Genomic DNA, 22,271 nt, shown 5'->3' with positions numbered 1-22,271 from the left:
GTACTAGCTGGAGATCTACTGCTGTTACAACTGATCTCCAGCCAATAGAGATCAGTTCACCTGGATAAAATGGCCGCTTTGGCAATTGGACTCTATGGCATTAAAGTACCTCTCCTCCCCAAACCCTGCCCTCCGCAGGCTCCGCCCCCAAACCTCCTCCTAGTAGCGAAGAGGGACCTGGCAACCCTAAGCATGCTAGTAGAGAAGGCAAGAGAGGAACAGCCACTGCTTGTAAAGGCCCTGGGTTACCACATGTCTTTTTCGTGTGTGTCCTTAGACATGTGTGGGCTCTCTAACTTGGTTTTTGGTCACTCTGATGGCGTTTGTGAGAACTAGTAGTCACCCCAGCTAGGGCTGTTGAAAAAAAAATTCGTTATAGTTCGGCTTCGGCAAAATTCGGCCCGTTTTTATTCGGGCCGTGCCGAAGTCTGAACTCCCCCGCTTCGGATCCCCGGAAATTCGGGGGGATCCGGAGTTCGGGGGAAAATTCAGCCCCCCGCGTGCCTTCAGGGGGATTCCCTGAAGGCGCGCGGGGGCCCCTTTAAACAAGCCCCTCTGCGCTGTCTGCGCAGGCAGCGCAGAGGGTTTCCAGACCCCCCCCCAGCCCTGCCAGGAGTCCCGGCAGGACTGGCGGGGGGCTGGCAAGACCCTCTGCACTGTCTGCGCAGACAGCTCAGAGGGTCTTGCCAGCCCCCTGCCAGCCCTGCCGCGGGCCCTTTAAATAGCCCCCTCAGCCCGGCCGGGAGGCGCAGATCTATTTAAATCCCCCCCAAGCCCTGCCGGGGGGCTGGCAAGACCCTCTGCGCTGTCTGCGCAGACAGCGCAGAGGGTTTCCACCCCCCCAAGCCCTGCCGGGACTCCCGGCAGGGCTGGAGGGGACTTTAAATAGATCTGTGCCTCCCGGCCAGGAGGTGCAAATCTGTTTGAAGACCCGCCGCGCGCCTCCAGGGAGCTTCCCTGGAGGCGCACGGCGGGCCCTTTAAATAGATCTGCGCCTCCCGGCCGGGAGGCACACATCTATTTAAAGCCCCCCCCAAGCCCTGCTGGGACTCCCTGCAGGGCTGGCGGGGGGCTGGCAAGATCCTCTGTGCTGTCTGCGCAGACAGCGCAGAGGGTTTCCAGCCCCCCGCCAGCCCTGCCGGGAGTCCCGGCAGGGCTGGGGGGGGGCTTTAAATAGATCTGTGCCTCCCGGCCGGGAGGCACACATCTATTTAAAGGGCCCGCCGCGCGCCTCCAGGGAAGCTCCCTGGAGGCCCGCGAGGGGGGGGACAGATCTGCGCCTTCCAGCTGGAAGGCGCGGATCTGTTTAAAGGAGCCGAATTCACCAAATTTATTCAGGAACAACCCAAACTCGGCAAATTTGGCTCCCCGGGTTCCCCCCTTTTTGAGTTCGGTTCGTCCAAACCGAAAAACTGCCGAATTGTGGGAAATTCAGCTGTTTTTCGGTTTGGACTGAACCGAATCAACAGCCGTAACCCCAGCAGCAAGTGAATACAGCAGAGACAGCACGTATAAAAAGTGCTATTTTTATTCACAGTGTTAAAGTGCTTCGCCACGCACCTCTTTCTCACAACCCACACCACTATACAAATATGGTACACACATATACCCTTCTGGCACAGTTTACCAGCCAATGAACTGTTGACTGCCTTGTGGCCAGGACTAACTTGCTCAGTCCAGTTCTGTCCAGAATTTCTGCTCAGTCATTGAGCGATCATGTGATGCCAGCTTTCACCTGGCTGTCACCTAGATTATTGCAATCTACTTGCTATGTGCAGTCTTAACTGTCAACACTCCTCTTAGACTAACATAGCAAGTCCTAAAGAACATCTGAATTGCACAAAATTTTCTACAGGCAAACATTTGGTAAGCATGTCAGCAATATTATCACTTGAAGCACAATGTTGTAAAGTTATAAACCCATTGTTCACTGCTTCCCTGACGTTCCTGTATCTGATTGTGATATGTTTGCTTCTAGTTCTTATGCCTTGGTCCCTTGCCAACTGCTGTGCCACATATTATCACAGTAAATACACACAGGTAGATTCCATTTCAGGCTTAGATCTTTTACCAGTTGTTGCAACCATTCCAACTGAATTTCACAATCACTTAGTGCCGAGTACTCAATCTCACAAGTACTAGTTGACACATGGGTCTGCTTTAATGACTTCCACATAATTAGGGCTCCATGCAAATACACTGAATACCCCGTAGTGGACTTTCCGTCTTCCCTGTCTCCCCAACTAGCACCACTGTAAACAGTGACTGGCTCCTCTTTATCTGCTTTTAGACTCAGTTTAGCTGAAGCTGTGTCCTTCAGATACCGCAGCACCCTTTTTGCTGCTGTCCAATCCTTGGCATAAGGACACACACTTTTGGCATAACAAATGTACAGCAATGCATATATCAGGCCTCGACCAACATGCCAAATAAAGCAAAGATCCCACTAGGGATTGATACAAAACCTTATTGTGGAACACCTGGTCATCCACCTCTTTTGCATACCCTGTTGCCGTGGGAGTTTCTGTACACTTAGCCTCTGTCATCCCAAATTTTATTAGCAGCAGTTCTATTTTCTTTTCTTGGCTTAATTCAAAAGATCCCTCTGGGTTCCTGGTTATTTCCACCCCCAGATAATTTTGAATGCTTCCCAAATGTTTAACTTTGAACAAGCCTTCTGCAGCCTTTTTGAACCACTGCAGTTGTTCATCTTTGTGGAACATAAAACAAATATCATCCACGTACACAACAAGCACGCACTCTGTGACACCTACATGCTTTTTAAACATACAAGAGTCAGCTACTCCTTGCTGGAAACCAAGATCAGTCAACGCCTTGCTTAGACATTGTGACCATGCACGTGCACTCTGTTTGAGACCATAGTTTGCTTTATGCAGTCTCAGTACCCCCTGCTTGTCTTTACTTTCAAATCCAGGAATTTGTTCCATGTATAGTTCCTCACTGAGGCTTGCATTTAAGTATGCTGTTGTAAAATCAAAATGGTGCACAAGCATTCTGTCTCTAGAAGCCTTGCATAGTGCAACTGTCAAGGTCTCAAACTTTACATTGGGGGCAAAAACCTCGTCAAAATCCTGTCCTTCTTTTTGAGAATAACCCTTGGCCACTAGCCTGGCCGTGCGATGTATTTTCCCATCTGGAAGATATTTGACTTTATACAGCCATCTACAACCAATGACATTTCTTTGTGCCGGTAGGTTTGTTAATGAGAACACCTCATTCTCTTGGAGAGAGTCAAATTCTGATTTCATGGCTTCTAGCCAAACCTCTTTTTCTCTCCCTTCAAATGACATCACCTCCTGATAACTTTTTGGTTCTTTTACATCATTTGTCTCATACCCAAATCTCACAGGAGGAATTCCCTTGGTAGTTCTACTGGACACTCTAGGTATCTGTCTCCCACTTTGCACACTCTCTGATGAGGCCCTACTAGGGGATCCCTCCTGTTTCACCTCATTTGTATCCTGAGAGTTTTCAGTCAAAGGAAGTACTGCTTGCTGTGACACCTCCTGTCCATGAATCCTTTCCCAGTTACTGCTCTCGCAAAAGTTGGCAGATCTACTGTAACCTAAGGAATTGTGTTTGTTTGCAAACCTATAGGCTTTCATTCCTGTTTGGTAACAAAGGAAGAGTAGCTTTTTTCGCCCTTGCTCCTCCTTTCCTCCTTTGTGTTAAAGGAATATTTACCCAGGCCTTCGCTCCAAACACCCTTAGATAGCTCAAACTAGGGTCTTTATGATACAGTGCCCTGTATGGTATATTGTTTATGTACCTAGTCCAGATCCGGTTGGATAAATAACTGGCAGCCTTAATAGCCTCTGCCCAGTAGGTCATAGGTAACCCTGCATCCTGAAGCATTGAATACATTTTAGTTTGCAGCATACCACCATGTCTTTCAGCTACACCATTTTCTTGTGGCACAGCCACATTTGCTACCCTGTGTTGCACACCTTGTTCTTGCAACCATTTAGCAAACACATTTGACATGAATTCACCACCAAAATCCGTCTGCAAAGCGCATAGTTCATGGCCAAGCTGCTTTTGTACCCTTTGTACCCTTAAAGGTTTCAAACACCTCAGATTTTTTCTTTATAGGATACACCCATGTAAATCTGCTATGGTCATCTGTCAGAATTAAAGCAAATCTGTTACCTGAGTGGCTCTCTCTAAATGGGCCAATTACGTCAGCATGAATTAGTTGTAGAGCTGTTTCTGACATTCTGTCACTATGCTTAGCCACTGGGTAAGTTTTAGACTTGGAGCACTTGCAGATTTCACAATCTAGAAACCTCCCACACTCCTTTACTTTTTCTTTCCCCAGTATAGACAGTGTCTTATTTATAGCATAGAAACTAGCATGGCTGAGTCGTCTATGGAGAAGGTGTACACAATTGTCATGTGGACTTAGATTAGTTACCGTCTTTGCCTCTACATGCACATTCTCTACTACTTACACATTATTACACAGCTTCCCCTTTAGAAGCACTTCTCCATCTTTAGCTATCAGGCATGATTTCTCAGCAAATGTTATAGTGAACCCTGCTTTGTCCAGGGCATACATGCTTAACAAGTTATTTTCTATAGCTGGTACACACAGCACCTTTTTAAATACATAGTTTAACACAGGAAACCACACACTTCCCTCACATGTCACCTCTGAGTTGTGGCCGTCAGCTAAACTGACATGCTGCAAGCTGGAATTGTGAGCATCCCGCAACAGCTCCTCATTCTGGCAAATGTTCTGAGAATCCCCAGAGTCCAAAATCCAAATGACTGTAGTGTCGTTAGTCTCAGTCAGCACAAGCGACGCCTTTTGACTTCCAGCAACACCCTTTGATGACAGTTCCCTTGGCTCCTCTTCTTTAAGTCAGGGCAGTCTCTTTTCAGGTGATTTATAGATCCACAGATGAAGCATTTTCTGACTATCAACGCCACATGCTGCAAATCTCCCTTCGGCTTTCTTTCTGTGTTTCTCTCCCTGCTGGTGAAGCAATGCGTCTTTTCCTCTCCTCCCTCTGATCTGGCAGGTTGCCCAGTAACCGACATGTTTAATCTCCGTTTGTGTTCCAGCAATCTCCCTGTGATATATGCCAAGGTCAGCTTATCTGTTTCGACTGCTTCCAACACAGTAATGAGCATATTATATTTCTCAGTCAGGGAGCTTAGGATAATAAACACCTTATCCTCCTCCAACACAACTTTCACTCTCTGTTCCAGCAATTGAAAGCATTCTGTTAAATTGTTTATATGCAGCCGATCTGGCTCCCCCAGTTTCATTACAGTCCTGTACATATGCCTTGTAATGGCCATTAAAGAGCCAGCCATCTCCTGTACGTACACCTCTTGCAAAGAGTCCCAGGCTTCTTTGGCTTTAAGCTTACCAAAGACGTGCACAAGTTGGTCGTCAGCAACGCTGAGCACGATGATAGCCAGTGCCTTTTCATCTTTTGCCTCATCTTGAGCTGTCTCCGGATCTGGGGGGGTCAGAGATATAAATCCATAATGCCTCTCTGTTAAGGTAGTGCTTCATCCGCAACGACCAGACATTGTAATTCGAGGAGGTGAGCGTATCAACAAGCAACGCCATTGCCGCCTGTGCCATGCCGTCTTCAGCACCGTCTTCAGCACCTAGCTGCTTGACCTCTGTATCACTCTCCTCCTTCGCCTCCTCCTCTGCTCCGTCAGAGTTCACAACAGACATTCACTCGCCCTTCTGCTCACCACAGTCCTTGTTCCACAGATAGAACCTCCATTCAGAACCTCCAGGACGTAGCACAGTTGAGCTGTACTGGGCCCATAGCCCTGATGGCGTTTGTGAGAAGTAGTAGTCACCCCAGCAACAAGTGAATACAGCAGAGACAGCACGTATAAAAAGTGCTATTTTTATTCACAGTGTTAAAGTGCTTCACCACGCACCTCTTTCTCACAACCCACACCACTATACAAATATGGTACACATATATACACTTCTGGCACAGTTTACCAGCCAATAAACTGTTGGCTGCCTTGTGGCCAGGACTAACTTTCTCAGTCCAGTTCTGTCCAGAATTTCTGCTCAGTCATTGAGTGATCATGTGATGCCAGCTTTCACCTGGCTGTCACCCAGATTATTGCAATCTACTTGCTATGTGCAGTCCTAACTGTCAACACACTCACCTCAAATTGCAACCAGTTTTTGGGGAATTAAGCTCAATGTTGGGGAAAACCACTTCCCATGGTTATCATTGTATCTTTGGTCATCTTATAGGTTTGACCAAAGAAATAAGAAAGAAATAATTGTCAAATTAATTCCTTTATTTCTATACCATTCTAATTCTTCTGTTTCCTGCCATTGTATTTAATGTGTTTCCTAAGATATATTTTTGTCAAGGATTCACCATGGGGGTGTACACTTCACTATAACCCAGAGCATGTAAGCCTAGAATTTCAGTTAGACATGTAAGTTTGGAACTTTAGTTAGAACCAGGTTTGTTTCCTCACTCCTCCACATGAGCTGGGGTCTCTAATCTGGTGAACCAGGTTTGTTTCCCCACTCCTGCACATGAAGCCTGCTGGGTGACCATGGGCTAGTCATAGTTCTCTCCAAACTCTCAGCCCTACCTACCTCACAAGGTGTCTGTTGTGGGGAAAGAAGGAAAGGTGATTGTAATCCGGTTTGAGATTCCTTAAAAGTAGAAAAAATCAAGATATAAAGTACAACTCTTCTTTTTCATCTGACCAGCACTAGAAACTAGTCACTGCCAATGCTTTTGAGATTTCTGGCATTTTTTACTCCCCAGGTCTTTGTCTGCTGTGACCTTTTGGCCAACATTATATACAAGAACATGAACAAAGTCTCATTAACATGCATGTTTCTCAAAAGCTCAATATAATCTCCATGCTTTCCTTTGCTTTAGAGCTTTTTAATACACTCTCTTACTTAGCTAGATGTGGAAAAAAAATCCTTTAAATCAAATATATTGTATTTAACGTAATGCTATTTCTTATTTATATAGATACCATATTACTGGCTTTATTTTTCTAATTCATGCCAATACATATTTATCAAGATGCCACAAAAAAGTACTCCTTGTGGTATAACCATAATAATATGCTTATATTAAAAAATATTTATTTTCATCAGTCATTTGACACATTTTAAGAGCTCACTTATTCTGCAAGTCAAGGTGCACCTGTGAGATGAAATTTTAGTCTCTGTTATTATTTCTGGCCGTTTCATACAAAATGAGCAGAAATTATTCCATGAGTTCTCTTAGTTCAAATTGGGCTGGGTTTCCCCCCGCTCATTAAATCCTACCGAATACAGCTAAAGAGGAATAAGCACTATATAGAGACATAATATTATACTAATTCGATGCTAGAAAACCCAGGACACAAATATTTTTGGCTCAATGCACTCAGAACTCTGCTACATATGATGTTAAATGTTCTGTGACCGGAGATCAAACCACATTTTAACATTTAATTTTAGGCATACAAGGGCCCAGTTTGGATCAAGACCACAGAGGAAAGAGAGGAGGGGTTTAATCCTCATCCACACTGTTTTTTCCCAGTCTGAATAGTCCCAAGAAGCCACTATGTGCCTTACAGGGGTAAATATATAGGTACTAGGGTTCATATAAATGATAGAGATAATGAGAGCAAAACCAGGGGTCCCTGCCCCATCTCATGGTCACACATACTCTTGGGGACTCACCTTTAGAAACTGCTAGATCACTTAGTGTGGCTCTGAGCACTGCAAAGGGAACGAGAGACTTCGACATTCCCTCCTGCACTGTTTTCACCAAAGGAAATGTCCAGGGGGGCTTGTGCCCTCAATGGCATGATCCCAGGACAAGTGGAGCCCTAGGAGGGGGAGAATAGTCACAGCTGTTTCCGCTATGGAAAATGGCATGGGAGGAGGCCCCTCTTCCCCCTTCATAGCACTTAGAGCCACATTGAGTGACCCTGTGAGAAAGTGGCAGGGGACACCCAGCAAAGCTTGCATCACCTGTATCATTTAGATGCAGCCTGATATGGGTAACTAGCTGTATGACTACCTATATGTTTACCACCATGGGACAAATAGACAAACAGCTCCCTGGAGCTGTTTCAGATTCGGGAAATTATAAGGGTTGCCAGGTCCCCCCTCTCAATTGGTGAGAGGTTTTAGGGAGTGGAGCTGGGGCGGCTGCATGTGTGTGCGGCTGCACACATGATTGCTGCTCAGAAGCAGCTGGGTGGATTGGAGGGAAATTACCTGCTGAAACCACCCACCTGGCAACCCTAGAAATGACACAGAGGAAGGCCTAACCCACCCACCCATACACACACACTCACATAGACACACTATTGTCCCTACCAAATTCAGTCTTCTTCATATGCCTAGAAAATACATTAAAAAAACCACTGTGAGCTCTGTCCACAGAACTTACAGTATTAGATATGGTCAAAATTTTTGTGACATGAAGAAAGAAGCGGATAAACCTAAGTGAAATTGCCCTGCCCCTTTCTGGAGGATGGTGCAAGGCAATGGAGGAATCTGAATCTGCCACGTGCTGGTGCACAGCCACTCGCTGGCTGAGTGTATCCAGATGGGCTATAGGCTGAGTGTGCACAGAATGGGCATGTGTGAGCTAATGAAGCAGCCATGCACCTGCCTGGTATGCCGCTGTTTTGTCTCAATATATTTTAGTTAGGATGCAAGGGTCCTCTCTTCTTGGATTGTTCCTCTTCCTTTATGTTGCTGTCGACAACACTTATATGCAACATAATTATGTTCTGGGTTATTGCATAAGGCTGTGGATTTTTATTTGTCAAATAATGATTTTTATTTAGCAAACTGATCCAGTCTCAGGGGATTTGATTGCGGTCATGCAGAAAGAGGAAAGACAGATAACGTGTTTGAATGACTTTCATATCGAGTTTCAAAATTCTTTCGCGAAAGCTGTTTGGAAAAACACAGATAAAATTGAAATGTAATTTACTCCTTTCTTCCACATCACAGCTAAGTGGTCCCATTCTTTGTTTAGTCTCTATTGTTCTCACAATGAGGATTTCTGGGTCAGTGCTTGAGGGAGCTGATCTTTAGACATTGATCCTAATGTGCATAATTACTTGCCTGGTGGAGGGGGGAAACTTTGCCAGTAGTAGACTAGGTATTATTATTAATAAAGCATTTTCATCTGTTACCCACCAAAATATCTCATCCAGCAATGTAGCTTCTGCTATGATCTATACAAAAGTAACTTGAAGGACTTCATTGTGACACAGGAAAACCTAGCAGAGTGTAGCCAGAGTCAAGAGCAGGATTGTCAGCTACTCTGGAGAAAAATACCCTGATTTTTAAATAGAGGTTTAATGAGTGGGGAAAGACAACTGAAGCTTTTCGTGGAATGGAGATAAATAACATTACCTGCTAAATAACATTCTGTATTAAAAGGATGGGACTTTACACTAGGCCATTTGGCAACCCAAGTCATAGCAGTTTGTGACGAAAACAAGTCATCATGGAGATCATGTGCTCCCTTCATTCTCTTCTTAAAGGTCACTCCAAGACAGAAGACTTCCTGGTAGGAAGTTTCCAAAAGAACTACATTTTGTTGTGACTTTTGAATTGGACAGTTTAACAAATTGTCATTTTTCTTGTCTACAAATCAGGATTCTAAAAGGTATTTTAATCTTTTTGTGATTTAGTTACAGTTGATATTGTGTACTGAAGTCTTCCCAAACCAAGCAGTCTTCAGTCTCACTACAATTAGGGTTGTCAACCTCCAGGTACTAGCTGGAGATGTCCTGCTATTACAACTGGTCTCCAGCCAATAGAGATCAGTTCACCTGGATAAAATGGCAGCTTTGACAATTGGACTCTATGGCATTGAAGTCCCTCCCCTCCCCAAACCCCACCCTCCTCAGGCTCCATCCCAAAAATTTCTAGATATTTCCCAACCCAGAGATGGCAACCCTAAACATAATGTATGATGGAAGAACCTGACGACCTCTGAATCTTGAAAAAAAAATCATGTATTTTTCCTTATATCTGAAAGCAGCCCTAGCGTTTCACAGAAATGCATGCTTGATCTTATACCCGGGAAAGCTAGAGACTTACAGCCCATTCCTGAGCTGTTGGCAGCTAGGGACGGCAGGGAGAACCTGTTTCCTGGCCACTGAAAGCCTTAAAAAAATCAGTTTGCCAGCTTTTAAAAGTTTAAATGGGGCACAATGCAAAATAGCAGTCATAGCCCCACCATTCTTTGCACTGGTGTTCGGTGCTGAAAGGAGACCCCCCCCCCCCTGGGATGCCAGCACGCCCTCTGGGTCTTTGCATCGGTGAGATACCAGTGGAAGGCCCAGTTGGTGTTCTGGGGTGGTGCTGCTGTGGCAGCGCTGGGAGACCAGCATCCAGGCCTCCCCACTGGCGTTGGGGCCACTCACAATGGCGTAAGTAGGCCAGGTCCAGCACGAGCGGCCCAACACCGGCACAGCCCTTTCCTGGCCTCCTGAGGACTTTTGTCCTCAGAAGTCAGGAATGCCCTGTCAGTCCCTTGGTCTCTGGCTGGCAAGTTAGTTAAAGGGGGCTGGTGGTAGTGTTACCCTGGGGATGTGAGGAGTCACACCTGAGCACTTTGTGATTTTGCCTTGTACCAACCTATCACCCTTAAGGAGGCTTTTATAAATCTCTGACAATTCAGCCCATCTGAATTCTGCAGGTCACATTCTGCCTGGAATAACCACCCAAGGAAATACTAGTGAGGATATCACATCAAAAGGGTTTGTGGCTCTTTTCCAAGAAAAAGACAAGATCGTAAATGAACATGGTAAGGTTTCCCCCCTTTATTTCTATAAGCATACCAGGGAAAGTTTCTCTTGCCAAACATCCATGCACCAGGAACCAGAGTCCAGACCTCTAAAAGCAATAACAGTCCTATGTGGTAGACACAGTCTGAATAAGCCATGTGGAAGAGGTCATGCCACAGTAGCTTTGCTGAGACAGTGTCATATTCTAAAATTAAAAGAAAGAGGAGCACTCATTATTAGGGATGAACAAATTTCTCCTCTTCTATCCTGCTACTGTTCCATGGTTCATCGTGCCTTGCATTTTATTCTCCTTGTTAACTGGGAGTATTTCTAAAACTGATTTTAGAATCAGCACGTGCACAGTTTATACCAGTTTTCAGTTTGCATTTCTTTGTTAATATCAGATACCAATGTGTACAATCACACATGCATATTGATCAAGTCACAGCATAAACAGAAATCTTGATGCAATCACATCAAACTACCTCTATGAACTGTGATTTAACCATGCATAGCTCTGCTGATACACATAGGTATCCTGTAGATGCTAATAGAAAGCTGCAATAAACTTCACGTGTGGAGTAGATGAAGAAAGATTATTGGTAGCTGAGTTGAGAGAGCAGTAGGATGTATTTTTATTAGACCTACAGTACAGCAGTAGGATGTATTTTTATTAGACCCAGTTATCACAAAACAATTAGCAACCTTTTGTGTTCCCTAGAATTCTTTAACAAGCTTGATGACAAAACAGGAATGGGATTAGAGAAAACAATGTTTCAGGGCATGATGGAGACACCTCCATAAAACAATTCATAGTGTTTTCTTAACCAGGGCTCATGCAGACAATCTCCAAATCATGTGTGTGGAGGGGTTAGAACTTTGAGAGGAAAATGCAGGGCATTTGGGATTTAGGCAATACTTTTTTTCCCTACTTGCAATGACCTCTGATATATAAAAGAGGGCAGTTGTTTTATACTGCTTTCCCTGCCCTGAGGATCAAAGATTTTTCCCTCAGGCTCTTCAAAAAGTGGCAAGCAATAAGTAGGAATTAAACCTTAAAGAACTGTCTAGTGCCATCAGGGTCTCACTGAATGAACATCTGATATCAGTGTTTGGAAGCATATATCATCAACATCAATATAACTAATTCTCAACATGGCTCCATCTATGGATACAAATCAAGAGATTGAGACAGAGAATCCATGGACTGACAAGACAGATTTTTCTAAAAAAGCCCCAGATGTGCAGAAAAATCTGAAATTGTAAAATAAAAAAACAATAAAAAATGGGGAGTTAAAACCCTCCAAAATGATAAAAGCAGCACCTTTAGCTTTAAGAAACAAATGCCCTCAGTTACCATTGCTAGGCAACCACAACAGTATTGCCCACAACAGCCTTGGTTCCCATCAGTAAAAGGCAGGGGAGGGGATAGAGACATTCCCAGGGCTGATGTGGCCTTTGAGGTTGGATTCATCAGGGCCAGGCCTGGCATCAACTACCATGGGACATGATACCACATTACTTGCATGACTCAAGTCCTAGCTGCTTATTATTGTTCAACAGCAGCCACCCCATGAAAGCCAATGTGGTGTAGTAGTTAGAGTGTTGGACTAGGATCTGGGAGATTTGAATTCCCACTGCTGGGGAAAGGAAAGCGGGAAAGCAGAAGACAGGAACAGATAAAGGTAGGGTGGCTGTTCAGTGGAAAGGAAAGAGGAAAGCAGGGAAAGGGAGAAGCTAAGGGAGATTTCAGGGAAGGAAAAGAAGAAATAGAGAGGGGAAATTCAGATGTCACCACAAGTCCTTGTGGAGCTCCTGCTTGTTCCTATATAAATGCACAAATTCCCAAATCAAAATAAACAAAATAGAACATATAAACAGCACTCAGACAAGGCAAGTTGTCTAAGATGCTGTTTATATGTTCTAATTCGTTTACTTGTGATTTAGGCAGCATTCAATGAAAACATTGCAAACTCGGTGGGCGGTAGTGGATTAGAGGTTAAGAACCACTGGAACACAGAAAATGTTTCAGACTTTAATTGGATTACATAGTGCAAAACAGGTTTCAAGACTCACCAAGGTTACCAGGGACAGAGAAGAAGAAAAAAGTCTACTCCCCCTTTCACATTATAAATGCCAGCAGTTAACGAGATATCGCCTCAACACAGAGATCCCTTGTAAGGTAGAAAGCAGAAGAAAAATGCAATTGTTTTTATATAATCAAACCGGGAATTTGTTTTCAGGGGTATTCTAAGTAAAGTCATCAGAAGACAAACTGGGCAATATTACTTAGTGATTTGAGGGCAAGCAACTAGCATAAGCAGAGTCTTGTTTGAAGAGTATCTTCTGGCAGCTGAAATATTCCTCCTTCAAAAGGGGGAGGCAGGGAAAATGATTGCTTGTTCTGATTAGTGCTAGTCAGATGGCTGGCTTTTTTGTATTCTCGAAGACAAAGGGGCCATTGCTGCTTCTTTGTCCTTGTGGCCTCTGATGTATCTAGAAACCTGTTCTGCACCTATAAAACTTCTAATCCAATTAAGCCTGCATCACGCCTCGTATTCCATTAGAAAGCTCAGCATACTTCAGTCTAGGGACTCCACCATAATGCCTTGAACAATTTCATTGCCTTCTACTATCCCCCCTCTCTTTGTGTGTGTTTCTGCCATTAGGGCTGTGCAAAAAAAAAAAAAAAAAAAAAAAAAAATCAGTAAATTTCGTATTTGGGTTTATTGGGCCTGATATTTTCAGGAAACCCGCAATAAGCCGAATACCCATACTGATAAATATGGGTATTCAGCTTATTTTCGGGTTTCCTGAAAAATTTGGGCCCATTATAGACAATGGGGATTATTTTCAAAGCTCCTGGGGGGATATTTTTGGAGGTAGAGTCCCCAAATTTGCAGCATGGCTGCAAGGGACTCTCCTTCGATGGTCACAAAAGTTTGGTGAACTTTGGGACAGGGGGTCCAATTTTATGGCCCTGCAAAGGGGATGCCCCCATTCTGTAGGCATTTGCGAACTGAGCTGACCATATCAGGTTCAAAACTTCAGTATTGCCAAGAACTGGAGGAAAGAGATGATTCCAGGCTGGCTCCTCAAAGTCTGGGGTCTGCCTTTATTTCTGGGTTGATTTGCATGATGTCCATGCAAATTAGCTTCCAAATGGAAGAAAAAGGCTTAGATGAAAGAGAAATAAGGCACAGAAAACATTCCTTTTGGTGGAAAATGACATCCTGTGAGCAGTCCTGTATTGTGGTAATGAAAAATCTTATTCCAAGAGATAGTCACGGTGTGGGGAAATGAAGCCTCTACTCAGGGCGACCTTCAGTTTGACAACAGGTTTTTTTTGGGGGGGTGAGATCAGAGCCAGCTGAAGTCTCGACCACGGGGGCTGTCTGAAGGAGATTGCTCATCCATGTGGATGAAGAAATCTTCGGAAGTTGGTGGTTGAAGCTGGCTCTTTTTATTTGGAGGGTGTATCCCTCCAGATGGGATTGGGTCTTTTAATGACTCTCCTGCTAAGCAGACTAGTCTTCTGTTGGGTGATATACGTGGAAAGTTGGTCAGACCAAGTTGGCTCTGATTACATGATACCTAACTATGGGGCCCTAAAAAACCAGTCAAAAAAGAAAAAAAGAAAAAGAAGAGAAAGCACAGAGCAATGCCTCTGAGCAAAGGAAAATAACCGAACCCGAAAAGCTGAATATCTAATCAGCTTTTTCAGGAATTGCCTATTCAGCTTTATCCCCAGGTTTTGGAGTTCAGTAAACGCAAAATTTACCAAAACGGCTAATTTTGGGTTTATTTTCAGTACGGGTTTATCAATATGCACAACCCTACTGACCATGTACTGGAGAATTTGAATCTTGTTCACTGTTCAGTGGCACCCAATGAAAAGGTATCTGCTATTTTTATCAGATGAGGAAATTTTTTCAAGCATCTCTGTTGCTCATGTATAATGTACCCTGACTTTCAAAACAATTTAGATCCCTATTGGTAGTAGCAACAGGTGGCTGCTTTGCTAGGACAGGAACTAGCATTCAAGTCAGACTTCAGATTTTAAAATAAGGTCACAGAAATTCAAATTAGAATAGAGGTATTAGTAGAAAGTTAGGTAAATGAGTCTCTTTTGTGAAGCAGGCTTGAGTCAGATTTGTCTTTACAATCCAACCTGTCCTACTGAAAGGCTGAGAGATTTTTCTTGGTGAACAGAGAGAGACCCTTGTGCTTCTCTTGTTCTCCAGAACAAACTGTGAATCAAAAAAAGAAAGAAAAAGAAAGAATGGAATTCAATGGTTTCAGGCAATGGAATATGCCAATTGTAATATAATTTTCATATATAAGCACCACCACGCAAGATTCACTGCTGTATTAAAGGTAATTGAAATGTGTTTGTACAGTTAGTTTTAAAACCCCCACAATAATTCAGAAGAACCTGAGCAATTGAAGAGAAAACGACTATATACGAACAATTGACATTATGTTAATGGAAGTACTCGGTTGAGGAGAAACTCTTCATTCTTCAAGCAGCTTTTCTTAATTTTCCTAGTTGCCACAGAAGACCTATAATTGCAAGAAAGGAGAAGCTTTTGTTTCCATTCTGCATGTCTTTCTTTCACATATACTATTATGTAGATGAAGGTGGAGTGAAAATTGGGGGGGAGGAACATTAACAATTAACAATGATACTACATTACTGGCAAAAAAAATAGAGAAAACCTGAAACGACTACTGCTGAAAGTTAAAGGAGAAAGTGCCAAATCAGGCCTTTGGCTGAACATCCAGAAGACAAAAGTAATGACTACAGGAGAATTACTCAATTATAAGGTTGACAATGAGGAAACTGAAATTGTTCACGACTTTCTATTCCTTGGCTCCATCATCAACCAAAAGGGAGATTGCAGCCAAGAAATCAGAAGGAGATTGAGACTGGGAAGAGCAGCCATGAAGGAGCTAGAAAAGATTCTTAAGTGTAAGGATGTGTCACTGGCAACCAAGATCAAGTTAATTCATGCCATCGTATTCCCTGTTACTATGTATGGGTGTGAAAGCTGGACAATGAAGAAAGCTGATAGGAAGAAAGTAGATTCCTTTGAAATGTGGTGTTGGAGGAGAGTGCTGCAAATACCGTGGACTGCCCAGAAAACAAATCAGTAGGTTATAGATCAAATCAAGCCTGAAATGACCCTAGAAGCTAAAATGACTAAACCGAGGCTATCATACTCTGGTCACATTATGAGAACACAAGAGTCACTGGAAAAGACAATCATGCTAGGAAAAGTTGAAGGCAGCAGGAAAAGAGGGAGACCCAACAAGAGATGGATTGACTGTATAAAGGAAGCCACGGCCCTCAGTTTGCAATATATGAGCAAGGCTGTTAAGGATAGGATGTTTTGGAGGTCATCGATTCATAGGGTCACCATGAGTCAGAAGCAACTTAACGGCACTCAACACACACACATTATGTAGAAATCTAAAGCACAGCCTTCAACTGAAGATAAAATCCCTTTCAGTGGTTACATTCCTGTCACTGTGATCACATGTATGGAGCAACTGTGCTACATGAGATCCTCCCAGTATATGCAATTTCCATTTCTTCTAAAAGGGACAGTATGACGCACCCCCCTTTCAACCGCTTCAACATCCCACTCTCTCAGCCCAGCCGTATATGCTGAGGGGAAAGCGTTGGCCTGAGTATATTTGTGAGGAGATTATTGTCCTTCTCCTCCAGTCCCACACCAGTATTTACCTCAGAGAGAAATATGACACGAGGCTTTTTAACTTAAACAGACAAAACAGGGAAGTTTATTGAACAGAATTCACAGAGATTGGCAGAATTGGAGGGAGAACTCAGAGTCAGATTTATCTACATAAGATTACTTCCGAGAGGTAGCTTAGATGTTTTCTTCAATCAAGTTCCTACAGTTCTTAGTTTCATGCTTAGTTCTGTCCCTCAGAACTGTTTCTTAGATTCAGATTCACAGACTCTGTTCTTAGCCTAGCTCACAGGAGCGAAGGAAGTTTGAGTTCCTTTCCCTCCTCAGAGAACTCACAGAAGTTTGGGGAAATATCCAAAATCCCTCTTCCAGTTCTCTCTCTGATTACCCCACCCCAGTGGCTGTAATCCTCGACACCTCCCTGCTACCGGAATAGCTCTACCTCAGAGACTAATTCCCCTTTGTGACCTGAGAATGGGCCCTCTCTAACCCAGTTCTCACTCCTGTCACTACCACAGGTTGTGTGTTTCAATAGCTTTGGCTTTAACAGAACCCTCAGGTTCACAGAGTACAGTCTGGCTTCCGCTCAGTCTCGCTACCAAGCTTCCAATCTATCACAGCCTTCTCTGGCTGGGTCCCAAGCTTCGAATACTTTCACAGCCTTCTATCCAGGCTGGGTCCCAAGCTTCGAATGCTTTCTGTCTCTCAGAGTGTCAGCTCTCTGGCTCCGCCCACTCTTGGTCTGTCAGCTCTTGCTGCAGATTACGGTAACTCCTTATCCGTCACATGTGGCTTTTGTGCCTGTGTATATTTATCTGAAGCTGGAACATTTGCATGTTGCCCTTTCCAAAGAAATGGCAACCATGTGCATCGACTCAAGCATACCATATTTGTCCTGTAAGTGCAAACATAACAACTGAAAAGAGCCAAAGAAAGTAACATAAAACATAGAAATCTATGTTTATCCTAACTGTTTCAAAATATGGCTACTGGACAAAGTTAGTCCAGGAACAGAGGTCTGGAAATGTAACTTTTGAATGATATCAGGCTTCACACAGCAAATGGGCTAAACACAATTCTGACAAGGCCTTTGTAGAGGTAATTATAAGTTACTGGGATCCAGTTCTTTAGGCCTTTTCTTTGTGGGGTGGTTCACCATCATGTTGATCTTAAATTCTTAGATTATAGTAACAAGTTACCAGAAGCGCATAACTTGAGGCCTCTTCCATGAAGTGTAGAAGATTCTTGTATGTATTTTGCGTATCAGCTGGGCAGGCCCTTGATACATAAGCATTAGATGCAATGATTTTCCACACCCTCACCATTTTAATATTGGTCCCATTGAACTCTGATTCTTGCCTTATTGAAATGATTGGCTCACAATAAATTCTAGGTCTAAGAAATACTCCTGGTCAAAAGTACAGTGCAAAGTTCACTAGCTGCCTAATGACCTCCTTACCTCATCAACCTTAAAGGGATTATCTTTAATCCACTCATCCTCTGGAATGTACCATTGTCTTTTTCATTCCTTGATCTTGTTAATCATTAATCGGGCTATGCTTTGCCTAAAATTCCATTGCCTAAAAGTATTGATCAACCTTGCTATTCATTATGAGTTTTTCTTAATAAATACCCTGGGAGCTCCACTCAGAAGGTAGAGCTGGTCTCTCACAGATCAAAATACACTTGTGTGTGTGTTTTCCCTTCAATGAAGTCATTTCTTTTAAATAAAATAAAATAAAGTGTTATTTTCACAGGCATGGATTCACTGGAGCATTTCCACAGATGGAAGGATGGGCAATTTTCATTGATTCCCTCTCCCACTGCAGACTTCTTATTCCTCCCTCATGCTGTTCCTAGAGGTCCCATTCCCCCAGAAAGAGCACTTTAGAGGACATTTTGGGCTGCAACACAAGGGGGCAAGGAACTTGAGCTCTGCTGCCCATGTATGGATCCAAGCCACCACCTTTATCAGTTAAAACAAGTGGGGGATAGTGATGGAAGGCAAAACAAAAACAGCAGGCTGCTATCAAGTTTATGGCATTCAGTACAGCCCTTGGTAAGCAGAGTTAATTCATCTTGAGTTAATAAGAAGTCATGTCTTGTAACAACACATTTACCACTCAAACAAAAGCTCTCTTATAGGGCCAGTACAGGATTCTCCACTCAGTTCAATTTCAAGGTAGCTTCACATGTCCAATGGAGATGTGCACACGGATCTAATTATTCAAGAACAGTCCTAAAAGAATGACACCTGACTAAGCCTACTGACTTCAATGAACTTAAAAAGGTATAGCTCTACTTAGGTCTGCACTGTAAATTGGTGTTTGAATGTGCTATTTCATCCACTTTCATACCCTTTCATCCACTTTCATACCCATTTAAGAGCATTACACTGGCTGCCAATTTGCTTCTCTGCCCATTTCATGGGAGTTGTTTCCATACTAGGACTTTCCTAAGACTCTCATATCTGATAGACCACCTCCCCCCATATGTGCCACAAGGCAGCTGCAATAATCAGACCAGGGTTTATTAATGGGTCCCTCACTTAGGTCTGTAAGACTTGTCACTTCCTTTGTGGCTGCACCTGTGCTGTGGAACAGGCTTCCTGAGGATGTGAGGAAGGTCCTGACCTTGCAGAGGTAAGCAGCCTGTATAAGGAAAGTGGTTCTCCATGGTCTCTTACTTTGAGAGCTTCACACATACCTTCTTTAATAAGTGAGCTTGCTAGTTTCCCAATGTGGGACTGCACAGAAGTCACAATGTTGAATGCAGGGTCCTGCCCACATCAGCACTTCATGCTGCCTTTTTTCCAGTATGTTTTCCTACTGTGGCAGTGGAGGAATTTTTCATGCTTTTTTAAAGAAGAAAAAATCAATAATTGCTCTAGTGCAATAACAATTGATTGCATTATAAACCCAGGGAGGGAAGCTTTCAGTACTGATTGCCCATAGATTTCTGATTCCAAACAGTCTGAAAGGAGGGGGACTATTTATCCACCTGCATATATGGTACTCCTTTCAAAGTATTACCTTCTACATCTTCCTTTATGCAGCTTGCAATGGCATACAGGGCAAGAAACCTCCAGAGTTCAATGAGAAGTTTTGTTTTAATCTGTTATGCCACACAATGCAGATGAGCATTTGCAACAATCAACTCTCATAACTAGTACTATTGCCAGACATCATATCATCATGGTAAGTGTATTGTTGTAGACTAGGCCCTAGATAAAAAGAGAACAAATAAAGTTTCTGTGCAAGAATTACATTCCGTCTTTATCTGACTTGTTTCTTAAGGTTAAAGCCTTTTAAGAAAAATATATATCAGAGAAAACACTATATTTGATATAGGCATTTTATCTATTTCAGTGTGTGCTGAAGGTTTTGATTCTTGCTGCTATTGTCTCATTTTGACTAAAGCAAATGGCACGAGATAGTGAGAATATATGGATATAAAACTTATGCGCCACTTGGAAAACCCACCTACCAGCTAAGATTTTAGATGCTTAGTTTGAGGTCCTGTAGCAATTTTCTCTCTCTTAGGCAATGGGACTTTAACTACGGTAAGCCTTAAAATTAAATATACCTCTTTGATCTAGGATACAACGGCGATAAGGACTTGCAGTGAAATTATACTGGCATTAATAGATATGGCTATATTTGCACATATCATTTCCCCCCTGATATTAATCACATCCATCTTCCACTGCCATGACAACTGCTTTGTTTCTGCTTCTTTGCACATGTATTTTCAATTGGATATGCATACTCCTATTTTGGACTAATGTGACCTTGATACCCTTGAACTTTTTCAGTCATTTCATATCCCCCCAACTCCTTCTCCATATAAAGACTGTTTTTATGCTAAGAGATGGTTTGACCATAAATTCTGTAGAAGCAGTTAGCTATTGGTGTGCTAAAAAGGCTTTAGTCATTCTTGTTGTTCTAACAAATGTCTACTCTTGTTGCATGCTGTAGTGACTAGTGAGGTCCAGTGAAAGGCATTTTGCAGTATTGCTATATGAGCTATTTGATCAGGCCTGCCAATGTTTGATCCACCAAGGCAAATCCAGTACACTAAGTATTTGGTCATCCTCCTGACTTTGCTGCTACATTGTTGGGTTTGGTATAGCACAAGCCTTGGTTTTTGATGAACATTTTGGGCAACAATATAGACATGAACATTTTGAGATGTCCCTGAGACATCTTGGGTCAGGAAAATGGCACAGGAGGAAGGAAGTATAAAATGTAATGTGTAGTTAAACATCTGGGAAGAGCTAGTTAAAACTCCTGTCAACTTGGGTAAGTGTTAAAAGATAAGCTGTCCAGAAATGCATGCAGATGCTGTGCGGCCTTTACATATATTCATGGATAATGTTTCTGGTGAGATATATAAATACAGGATTCTTATGCCTAAATGGTACATAGACATGCAAGCAAATCTAGGTATTTAGAAACAAAAATGTGCTCATTGCAGAAATTGCTTGTTATTGAACACCCAAGAGAAAAGAGAATCAAGAAAGGAAAAGAAGAAACTGTCAAGTCATATCTGACTTATGGCAACCCCTGGTGGGGTTTTCAAGGCAAGAGACATTCAAAGGCGGTTTGCCATTGCCTGCCTCCACGTCATGACCTGATATTCCTTGGAGGCCACCTATTCAAATACTAACCAGGGCCAACCTTGCTTAGCTTCTGAGATCTGATGAAATAAGGCTAGCCTGGGCTATCCCATAACTGTTCCATAGCTGGATAGAAATCATAGTTTCCATAATGAAGTATGACCCAGTAGCAAACACTGGCAAATGATTTTTGTCCTCCCAAAATACAGAGGCCGAATGGAGACAGAATTCAAAGACACCACAACAGATATTTCCATCCAATCCACCCATGCACTTGCTGAAAAGTTGAAAGACAAGAACCCTGTATAGCAGACCCTTAGCAGAGCTCTCAAGATTAAGCAATGGAGTGAATCAGGAGTTATTTGGGCAATTGCAACTGTTGTGCAACTTATTTTTAGATTGTGCCAGAGGAAAAAAAATTGGGGGGGGGGTGTAGTACGTGCAATGCAAGCAGCTAAGTGATTGTCCATGGATGTGTGAAATTTTAGGTTATCTGAGACAAAGTGAAAATTAAAAATGAGCTAGGCAATCCCCTCTGGAGCAAATTTGCAGGTTTCATTCTCCTACCACAAAATGATTATAACAAAGCACCTTGTCATAGCACTAACTCCCTGGAGTGTTCACCTCCTTACAAGATTTCCAAACTGGAGCAAAACAAAGTTTTCTGGCTTTTAGTACTGATTAACAACAAGGCAAGATAATCTCATTAGTCAATGGGAACACACAACCAAAATTAAGCACTTTTAAGTCCCAGCAATATCAGTAGGAGAGATTTTAAGCACAGCTTGAATCAACAGCATCCATTTATTCATTTCTCACATTTTTGGTGCACAGACATGGAAATCCATGTTTTATCTTCATGACAACCTTGTGACTTTGATTAGGCTGGTAGAGAAAATGACTGTCCCAAGGTCTCCCTGTGAGGTTAATGCCCTAGGTGATACTTTTTGAATTTGGGTCCCCCCCGTTGGAATCCAATATATTCATAAGCCAAATAATGCTCAGCTCAGTTCTCTCCCACTGTTTGAAAAGGTTTAGCAGGATCATACACACACTGATAAGTTGTTGAAATCTTGTCAAGCTTTTATCCAAGCGCATACAGTGGACTTGTACCACAGAAGCTGTGAAACATGTTTCTCGTC

This window comes from Euleptes europaea, chromosome 3 (assembly GCF_029931775.1).
Source record: "Euleptes europaea isolate rEulEur1 chromosome 3, rEulEur1.hap1, whole genome shotgun sequence".
In the NCBI taxonomy this organism is placed as follows: Eukaryota; Metazoa; Chordata; class Lepidosauria; order Squamata; family Sphaerodactylidae; genus Euleptes; species Euleptes europaea.
This window is presented reverse-complemented; position numbering follows the sequence as displayed.